Below are 10,886 nucleotides of genomic sequence, written 5' to 3' on the forward strand. Positions count from 1 at the left end.
AAAGCCTAATATGCTAAGTGTCTAGTCATCCATTTAACCAATCAAAGCTAAGGCCACTCATCCGCTCGCTATGATGTGCACTGACCATCAGGGGGCAGATGTTCTGACCAATAGGTTAGCTTGCTGTGGGGTCTGGCTGATTGGGACTGAGCGAGACAGGCTGGACACGCCCTGGAGCCCTCCTCGGCCCCTCCCCGCTGGCCAACCTCCCACCTCCCTCCCTGGCCCCAGTGGTGCACTAGTAGGGTCTCTTGGCTTGGCCTGCACCCTCTCACAATCCAGGACCCCTCAGGGGATGTTGGAGAGCCAGTTTCGGCCTGATCCTGCAGGCCAGGCTGAGGGACCCCATTGGTGCATGAATTTGTGCACTGGGCCTCTAATATATCCTATCTAATAATAGACAAACATGGTAATTAAACATACCTCCGCTACACTTCCCATTGGCTAATCAGCAGGATATGCAAATTAACTGCCAACAAAGATGGCGGCCAGCAGCCACGCAGCTGAAGCGAACATGAGGCTTGCTTGCTCCAGTGATGGAGGAAGCCAAGGTTCCCCGCCTGCCGCGGCCCAGCTCTGAGCTCCGGAAGCAACAATGTTCCAATTATAGAAGCTAAACAAACCCCAGATACCTGCTTTCAGCCAGCCATGGCCTCAGAGCTGGAGCCAGGCCTCAGAGCTGGAGCTGGCTCTCAGATCCAGTGACAGCTATAGAAGGTAAATAAATCCCAGAAGAAAAAAAAAAGAGGCTGGAAGCTTCAGTTGCCCTCCAGCCTGAAAATGGCCCTCAGCCCCTCACCCAGACTGGCCAGGCACCCCAGTGGGGACCCCCACCCTGAAGGGGGTCTGATCAGCTGCAAACAGCCATCAGCCCGTCACCCAGGCTGGCCAGGCACCCAAGTGGGACCCCCACCCTGATCAGGGACACCCTTCAAGGCAAACCAGCCGGCCCCCACCTGTGCACGAGGCCTCTATCCTATATAGTAAAAGGGTACTATGCAAACTGACCCTAACAGCAGAAAGACTGGGAATTACTTGTCACTATGACACACACTGACCACCAGGGGGCAGACGCTCAATGCAGGAGCTGCCCTCTTGTGGTCAGGGCGCTCTCACATGGGAGGAGCTCTGCTCAGCCACAAGCCAGGCTGATGGCTGCCAGCACAGCAGTGGTGGTGGGAGCCTCTCCTGCCTCCTCAGCAGCGCTAAGGATGTCCAACTGCAGCTTAGGTCTGCTCCCTGCTGGCAAGTGGGCATCCCCTGAGGGCTGCCGGGCTGCCAGAGGGATGTCTGATTGCCATCTTAGGCCCAATCCCCGGGGGAGCAGGCCTAAGCCAGCAAGTGGTCACCCCCGAGGGGTTCCAGACTGCGAGAGGGCACAGCCCGGGCTGAGGGACACCCTACCCCCAAGTGCACAAATTTTTGTGCACCGGGCCTCTAATATACATATATATAACTTCATTTTTTTATTCATTTATTCACTGATGGGCATTTAGATTGTTTCCATGCTTGCCTATTGTGAATAATGCTACAATAAACCTAGGAGCACATATATCTCTTCTAAACCCTGTTTTCATTTCCTTTGGGTATATATCCAGAAATGGAATGATTGGATTGTATGGTAGATCTATTTATCATTTTTTGAGGAAACTCCATACTATTTTCCTTAGTGGTTATACCAATTTATATTCCCACCAACAGTAGATAAGGATTCTCTTTTTACCAGATGCTTGGCAACACCTGTTTTCTTTTCTCTCTCCATGATAGTAATTCAAACAGGTGTAAGGGGATATCTCACTGTGGTTTTGATTTGCATTTCCCTAATGATTAGTGATGTTGAGCATTGTTTCATGTGCCTGTTGGCCATTTTGATGTCCTCTTTGGAAAACTTTCTATTTAGTTTTGCCGATTTTGGGGGGGCCAATTTTTAATCAAATTGTTTCCTTTTTTTTATTAAGTTGTCTAAGTTCTTTGTATATTTTGGATAGTAACCCTTTACCCAATATATGGTTTGCAATAATTTTCTTCCATTCTGTAGGTTGTCTTTTAATTTTGTTAATTGTTTCTTTTGTTGTGCAGAAGCTTTTGAATTTGATGTAGTTCCATTCATTGATTTTTGTTTTCGTTGTTTGTGCCTTTAGGATCATTCCCAAAAAATTACTGTCCAGACCAATATCAAGAAGCTTCTTCCCTACATTTTCTTCTAGGAGCGTTATGGTATCTATGATTTATATTTAAATCTTCGATCCATTTTGAGTTAGTTTTGGTGAGTGGTGTGAGCTACGGGTCCAATTGCACTTGTTTTTATCCCGTGTTCCCAGCACCACTTGTTGAAGAGACTGTCCTTTTCCCGTTGGGTGTTAAGGATCTCTTGTTGGATATTAGTTGAAACCTTTTCAGGGCACATTCAGGGTGGATACATCAAACAACTCACAAAAGTTATTCCCTTTTTAGTTCTTTCCGCCCTTCTAATTACACTCTGAGAACATTGTGGTTTAGTGCTCTATGACTTTAACACTTTTCACATCACATTCCTTCAGGACATGAGAAGGGGGGTGCTGGGCTCAGAGCTTTCAGCAGGCTGGCATCTAAACAACCTTCTCTCCTCTCTTCTTACTCTTCTGTAACGGTTGGGGTTCAGGTGGGAAAATGAAACACATGCTCTGGCTGGCACACTTACCAAGTGGTTTTGGTTTTCTATGGATGGCAGTGATCTATTCACTTGTAATGAAAAACTTGATGGGTTTAAAGACATTCAGATGAAAGGAAGTTACTGAGTAAGTGATGGCATTGCTGGTACTCGGTTGTAGCCTAAGGACTGGGGAGACTGGGTCCGAGAGATTGCCCGTGCTGAGGCAAGCGCTAAAAAGGCTGGAATTTCATGATGGTTTGGGGGCACTGGCTTGAAATTCTAAGGGACTTGGGTTCAAATTCTTCCTGCGTCTGCCCATAGGCTGTCTCTTATCTCTCCTCACTTTCTCTGAGTGGAAGTTTTCTTCTTCACAAAGTGGGGGCCATCGAATCTTTCCTTCTACCCTGTTGTTGCAAGTCAGTTAATTTCACGTCTCAGTGACATTGTTCTCTCAGTCGTTCAGTGGAGCTGGTAATGGTGACCGTGAGAATGACACCAAATGCAATGTAAACCACTTAGCAAAGACTCAGTGCGTAGTAAGCACTAGATAAATCAGACTTCTGTGGCTCATAAAAGACAGACACCACAAGTTCAAGAAACTAAAGATCTATTTTAAATGAAATATGCTTGATCGCCCTTAACTGTCTTTCATTTTCCAATGAGTAAGCAACGTTTTTGTTGAGCTGATTTTTAAATGTTTTCAACTCTTTTTAAAAAAAAAAAAAAATGGAACCACAAGGCACTGAGAGAATCCCCCAGAATTTGAGGTTTTTGTCAATTCATGAGAAGCAGCAGGATTTGGGGCAGAAGAAAACGCCAGCATTGAAAACACAGAGATCGTGTGGTGCTTCTGAGGATAAATGCCTGCCTTTGTGCCAAGCAGAGATATGCCATTTATTTTAAAGAGAGGGCTTAGAGAAAACATAACAAAGAAAGCCCAAACTCATTGAAGGTAATCATTGGTACAAGAAACTACCTATTTTTACTTTTGAGGTAACACTTTCAACAAATTCAACTATATGGCAATCTAGAAAAGGCAGAACTATGGAGACAATAAAAAGATCAATGGTTGCCAGGGGTTAGGGGAGAGGGAGGATTTTTAGGGCAGCGAAAATACTCTATAAAACTATGATAGACACATCTCATTATATATTTGTCAAAACCCATTGAATGCACAACACCAGGAGTGACTCATAATGTGAACTATGGACTTTGGGTGATGATGATGTGTCAATGTAGGTTCAACTGTAACAAATGTATCACTGGGGGGCGCGTGGTGATAAAGAGAGAGACTGTGCATATGGTGGTGGTGGGGGGGGAAGGTATAAATTTCTGCACTTTGCTCTCAATTTTGCTGTGAACCTAAAACTACTCTTTAAAAAAATCTTAAAGAAAGTTAAAACTCAACCTGAAATGCCTGCACAATATTTTTTGGTAGGTTAAAGTTTAAGAGCTTGGCAAACTTTCTTTAAATGGATAAATGGTAAGTATTTTTGATGTTGTAGGCCTCATATCTCTGTCACAACTACTCAACTCTGCCACTGTAGCACAAAAACAATTATGATGTCAATTATGAAACAATTATGGGCATGACTGCATTCCAATAAAACTTTATAAAAACAGCCAGCAGATCCACATGCTGTAGGTTTTTCTCCCCTAAACCTATACTATAAAAAAGCATTAGAAGAAACCAAGAGCAATGTTTCTATTATATATATATACTAGGGGCCCAGTGCACAAAATTTGTGTGCCTTGAAAGGAACTGTGGGCTGAGAGGCTGCGGTGTGCACAGGGGCGGGTCTTGGCCCATCTTCCGAGCTCCCGCCCAGCCCCTCCCGCTGCGGCTCCACTCCCACCACTGCCGCTCCCACATGCTGACGGTGCCAGCTCCGCTTGCACCCACTGACAGTACAGAGCAATTGTGGCAAGCGCCATCAGCGGGTGCGAGTGGTGGCTGCTGCCCCAATCATCCCTCAGGACAGGGGAAGGTGGAGAAGCCCTCGTACCTGTTGACGGCGCCGAGTGATCGGGACTGGCACCGGGTGCCAGCAGTGGGTGTGAGTGGCAGCTCAGGTGCCGGCTGTGGGTGTGAGCAGGGCCGGCACCAGCAGTGGGCGTGAGTGGGGACATCACTGGCAGTGGGTGCGAGAGGCAGCTGCTGGCCCCGATCACCCATCAGGAGTAGGGGGAGGTGGAGAAGCCCTAAGGGGTGATTGGGGCCAGCAGCCGACACTTGCACTTGCTGATGCCGCCGAGCAATTGGGGCTAGTGCGAGCGGGCTGGCACCGGCAGCAGGTGCAAGTGCCTGGTAGGACTGCAGTGCATGGGAGCGAAGAATTTTCAGTAACCACCAGAGGCTCGCCCCGATGACAACGACCAGCTCCCCGCCTTGGTCTGGCACCCCCGCTCACTTGCCCCATCATCCCGCTGCGGCCGATGCCTGCCATGTTTCATGCTCTGCCGCCTGCTGCTCATGCCCGCAATGTTCTGCGTGCGCCCCCTGGTGGTCAGCGCATGTCATAGCGACCGGTTGTTCAGTTGTTCTGCCGTTCAGTCTATTTGCATATTAGGGTTTTATATATATGCTAGAGGCCCAGTGCATGACATTCGTGCACTGGGGAGTGGGGTCCCTCAGCCCGGCCTGTGCGCTCTCACAGTCTGGGATCCCTCAGGGGATGCTGGAGGTGGGAGAGGCTCCCGCCACTGCCGCTGCACTCGCCAGCCGTGAGCCTGGCTTCTGGCTGAGTGGCGCTCCCCCTGTGGGAGCGCACTGACTACCAGGGGGCAACTCCTGCATTGAGCGTCTGCCCCCTGGTGGTCAGTGTGCATCATAGCAACCGGTCATTCCATTGTTCAGTCGATTTGCATATTAGGGTTTTATTATATAGGATATTTCAGAGAGGAAGGGAGAGGGGGAGAGGGGATAGAAACATCAATGATGAGAGAGAATCATTGATTGGCTGCTCCTACACGCCCCCACAACCCAGGCATGTGCCCTGACGGGAAATTGAATCCTGACCTCCTGGTTCATAGGTCAATGCTCAACCACTGAGCCACATGGGCCAGGCCAAGGAGAATGTTTCTGACAGCAACACTATTAAAGCACAAGAAACAGAAGGCAAAGGAAAAGATTGGTAGACAAAATTAGTATTTAGGGTCTCTTCTAAAATCTTTTTTAAATGCCTGCAAATTAATAAGAACAAAACAATCTAATAGGAAAACGAGAAAAGGCTTTGAATAGACATATCAAAAAGAGAAAACCCATATGGCTTACAAACAACGGAGATGTTCAATCCCACCCGTAATTAGGGAAATGCAATTTAAAGTGACAAAGAAAGCCCACTTGACAACCATACTGGAAAGTTAAGTTTCACACTGTCAGCGTTAGTGAGGGTGTGGGAAATATAGCCTCTGACACACGGCTGCTGGGAGTGTGGCTTAGCACAGCCACTTGGGAGCTTAATTCTTCTTAAGTTTAAGAATCATATTTCCTATGACCTGATCATCTCATTACTTAATTTTATTTGAATCAGATAGTGCCTTGTGTAGTCAAAGACGTACAAGGATATGCATTGCATTCCTCCTAATAACGGTGGAAAATTGGAAGCAACAGAGGTGTCTATCAGTTAAATATGCACTGCATATATTCATAATTTTTAAAATATATTTTATTGATTGTTATAGAGAGGAAGGAACAGGGTTAGAGAGTTAGAAACATTGATGAGAGAGAAACATCGGTCAGCTGTCTACTGCACACCCCACACTGGGGATGTGCCCGCAACCAAGGTACATGCCCTTGACCTGAATCGAACCTGGGACCCTTCAGTCCGCAGGCCGACGCTCTATCCACTGAGCCAAACCGGTCAGGGCCATAAAATTGAATATTAAACTAATTTTATAAAAGTAAGGTGGTTCTGTAGCAGTGGTTCTCACCTAGGGGTGATTTGGCCTCTGTGAGGACGTTTGGCGATGTCTGGATACATTTTCTTCATGGCTGGGGTGGGGAGGCTACAGATGCTGTTAAATTTCCTGCAATGTACAGACCGGCACCCACCACAGAGGCAATCCAGCCCCAGGCTGAGAAATCTATGAACTAACTGAGGGAAAACCAAGTTATAAAGAAGTATGTAGAGGACAATCATACTTGTGTTAAGATACATCGTATGGAAACATAAAATTAAACATAAAATTACCATATGACCCAGCAATTCCACTCCAAAGGACTGAAAAGAGCCCTGGCCTGTGTGGCTCAGTTGGTTGGAGCATCGGCCCGTACCCCAAAAGGTTGTGGGTTTGATCCTCAGTTGGGGCATGTATGGGAGGCAACTGATGAATGTTTCTCTCACATCAATGTCTCTCTGTCTCTCTCTCTCTCTCTCCCTTCCTCTCTTTAAAATCAATTAAAAAAATCATTGAAAAGAATTCAAACAAATCCTTGTACACAAATATTCACAGCAATACTATTAACAATAACGGAAAGGTGGAAACAACCATGGTGAGTGGATACACAAGATGTGGTCCTTCTGCACAGTGGAATATCACTCAGCCATAAAAGGAGGGAAGCACAGACACATGCTACGAGATGGATGAATCTCAAACACATGCTGCTGAGTGAAAGAAGCCAGACGCCAAAGACCCATATTGTATGATTCTGCTTATGTGAAAAGTTCAGAACAGAACTTGCAAGTCCATAGAGATAAGAGGCAGGTCAGTGGTTGCCAGGGGCTGTGGGTGGGGGATGGGGAGTGACTGCTAATGGGGACAGGGTCTCCTTTTGGGGTGATGGAAATGTTCCGGAACCAGATAGAGGTGATGGTTGCCCAACACTGTGAATGTGCTAAATGCCACTGAAGCGTTCATTTTGTGGTACATGAATTTTACCTCAAAAACAAAGCAAAAGTACAACAAAACTCCACATCAGCACTCATTGTAGGGGTTTGTGTCTGTTCATACGCCACATACAGACAAGTCCGGAAGGATGCCCATCAGATTTATTAGCAGCATCGCATGGCTGGTCATTGCATAACTTTTAGCCTTACTGGTGGTGTTTCAATTACTTAAGAAGAAGAAACAAATATTTGTGTGTTGTTGATTTTTAAAATATTTAAAAAGACATTTAACTGTGCAAATGACCTGGGTGGGGACGGATGAAGGTAGAGGGCCAGGCCAGGCAACCTCCTCAGCCCCCTGGGCAATGGCAGGGCTGCTCTCCTGCCGAAGTCGGCAGCCAGGGCCCCAAATCCCAAAATTGCATACTGGGCTCTGCTCACCCCGGAGCCGCTCCGCTAATTGACTCGCCCGTAGCAGGCAGCGGGGAGGGACAGAGAGGACACTGTCCCCTCGAGGTCGCCCTCTCCCTTGCAGGATCCCCAGGGGCCCCAGCCTCCTGGCAGCAGAAGCAGAGGCCGTAAGGACCACAGTGAGAGGAGGCAGAGGGCAGGAGCAGAGGTGGCATAAATCATGCAGGTGAGGCTCGGGTAAGCCCCTGCCCAGCTGGCATGCTCAGGGCAGCAGGCTCCTCGCCTTGCAGCCCAGCCTCATCTGTCCAGCCCTCACCCGCAGGGCCATGCCATGCTAGGGCCTTCCGCCGGGGTGAGGCAGAAGCAGGTGCAGGGCCTGGAGCCCCAGGTAAGCCACCGTCCTTTCCTTTCACCGAGCAGGAGACACCTAGGAACCCAGCATCTTCCCCAGACTCAGAGAAGCCCCCCGTTTCTAAAGCTCCTCGTACAAGTTGAGTCTATGGGGTGGGGGTAGGGGGCAGGCAGCAGGCAGGGCACCACTTCCTAGCTTTAAGGTCATGTGATGCTGATGATCTTATGCGGACGGTTCACTGGACGGGGGAGAAAAGTCCGGTGCCGCGAGAAGAGCTGCCGCTCCAAGGTCACCAGCACACTGTGTCTCTCTCCTCCGTGTCCTGGCCAGAAACCAGTGGTGACAGCACTGGGACAGGGAGAGAGAGATTCAGGGTTGAGGGACGCCGGCCACCTCCCAGGGTGTGGAGTTCGGGGAAGGGAGGAACGGGTGGGATCGTGGAAAGGAGTTAAGGATGAAAAGAGGGAGAGAATGTGGAGGGCGGAGGTGGCCGAAATGGGAAGGAGAACCCAGAGGGAAAGGAATCAGCTCATTGAGAAGAGACAGCCCCGACCGGGGCAGACAGGGAGGGCAGGGTAGGACCGAGAGACGAGACAGACCTAGCCCGCGGCTCTCAACCAGGGCCGTTCTGCACCCCACCCTGCCAGGGGACATTGGCGATGTGTGAAGATTTCTTTAAAAAAAAATCCTCACCGGAGGATATGTTTCTTTGTTGATTTGAGAGACAGGGAGAGAGAGAGAGAGAGAGAGAGAGAGAGAGAGAGAGAGAGAGAGAGAGAGAGATCTGTGAGAGAAAAACATCGATCGCCTCCCACACACGTCCTGACCAGGGACCGAACCGGAAACCTGTTTACTCGCCCTGACCGAAAATCGAGCCTGCAACCTTTTGGTGTTTGGGACGACGCTCCAACAGAGCCCCTGGCCAGGGCTGAAGATACTTTTGATGATCACACTTGAGAGATGCTCCTGGTGCCAGGGATGCTGGTCACCATCCTGCAACGGACCGGACGGGCCCACCGTAAAGAATGATCCCGCCCCAAATATCCCTAATGTGGGAGACGGGAAACCCTGCCCGGGGGGTCTGTGTGGGCAGGACTTGTCCCCGGACGTGTGGCCCCCGAGTCTCTGGGTGGGGATTGGCCTCACTGCCGGGGTCCCTCTAAGTTCCAGTCTCCCAGCTCGCTCACTCTGCTCAGCTACTTACAGAGGAACCACTAGGTGTTAATTGCCCTCTCTGATGTCCTGGACACACCCCCCTCATGGTACTATGGCTTTCCTTTTTTTTACTTAAAAAATAAATAGACTTTCCGTTTTAGAGAAGTTTTAGGGTTACAGAAAATTGAGCAGATAGCACAGGGAGTTCCTATAGCCTGCCTCTCTCCCCACACAGTTCCCTTCATTAACATCCTGCATTAGTGAGGTACCTGCGTTACAGCTGCTGAACCAGTATTGACACATGATTACTTTTTTTTTTCAAATTTGAAAATGAAATGTCTTTCTTTCTTTCTTTCTTTCTTTCTTTCTTTCTTTCTTTCTTTCTTTCATTGTCTTCATTGTCTAAAGTTTTACAATATGTCTCCTTTTACCCCACTTGCCACCCCCCCCCCCCCAGCCATTCCCACCCCAGGCAAGCCCCCACCGCCCCAGTGTCTGTGTCCATTGATTATGCCAATATGCAGGCATACAAGTCCTTTGGTTGCTCTCTACCCCCCCCACCTCCTCTACCATTTGTCTCTGGATCTATTCCAGGGGTCCTCAAAGTTTTTAAACAGGGGGCCAGTTCACTGTCCCTCAGATTGTTGGAGGGCCGGACTATAGTTTAAAAAAAAACTATGAACAAATTCCTATGCACACTGCACATATCTTATTTTGAAGTAAAAAAAACAAAACGGGAACAAATACAATATTTGTATTTGCATGTGGCCTGCGGGCCATAGTTTGAGGACCCCTGAGCTATTCTATCAAAGTATGTTGATCATTATATCCCACATATGAGTGAGATCATGTGATATTTATCTTTCTCCAACCGGCTTATTGACACATGATCGTTAACTAACGCCCCCAGTTCACCTTCAGGTTCACTCTTGCTGCTGCACATCCTGTGAGTTCTGACAAACGCACAATATCACGTGTCCACCAGGACAGTGTGGCACAGAATAGTTTCGCCGCCCTAACAAAGGCCCCGAGTTCCACTGCCCATCCCCTCCCCTCTCCCCCTGAGCCCTGCAGCCACTGATCTCTGTACTGTCTCCATAGTTTGACCTTTTCCAGAATGAACGAGCGGCTCTCTTAGCTGCATTCTGCATCCCCATCATCTCACAAGGCGGCACATGCAGTCCTGGGCCTCCTCCCCAGGATGCGGACATGGCCGGCTCTTGTCTCCTCATCGCTCCCTGCCCTTTCTTCCTTCCTGGCTGGGATTTCGGGGATCTTAATTGAGGAGGAGGGAGCGTGTGAATGGTGAACCGGGCACTTCCCTGGTCCTGAAAGTGGCCGCTGACATGAGCAGCCATCAGTCAGTGGTGAGTGTAAAGAGAATTAGGAAAGAGATAGGCTTTAGGGCAGTGGTTCTCAACCTTCCTAATGCCGCGACCCTTTAATACAGTTCCTCATGTTGTGGTGACCCCCAACCATAAAATTATTTTTGTTGCTACTTCATAAC

The sequence above is a fragment of the Myotis lucifugus genome, unplaced genomic scaffold, assembly GCF_000147115.1.
Source record: "Myotis lucifugus unplaced genomic scaffold, Myoluc2.0 scaffold_280, whole genome shotgun sequence".
Classification (NCBI taxonomy): domain Eukaryota; kingdom Metazoa; phylum Chordata; class Mammalia; order Chiroptera; family Vespertilionidae; genus Myotis; species Myotis lucifugus.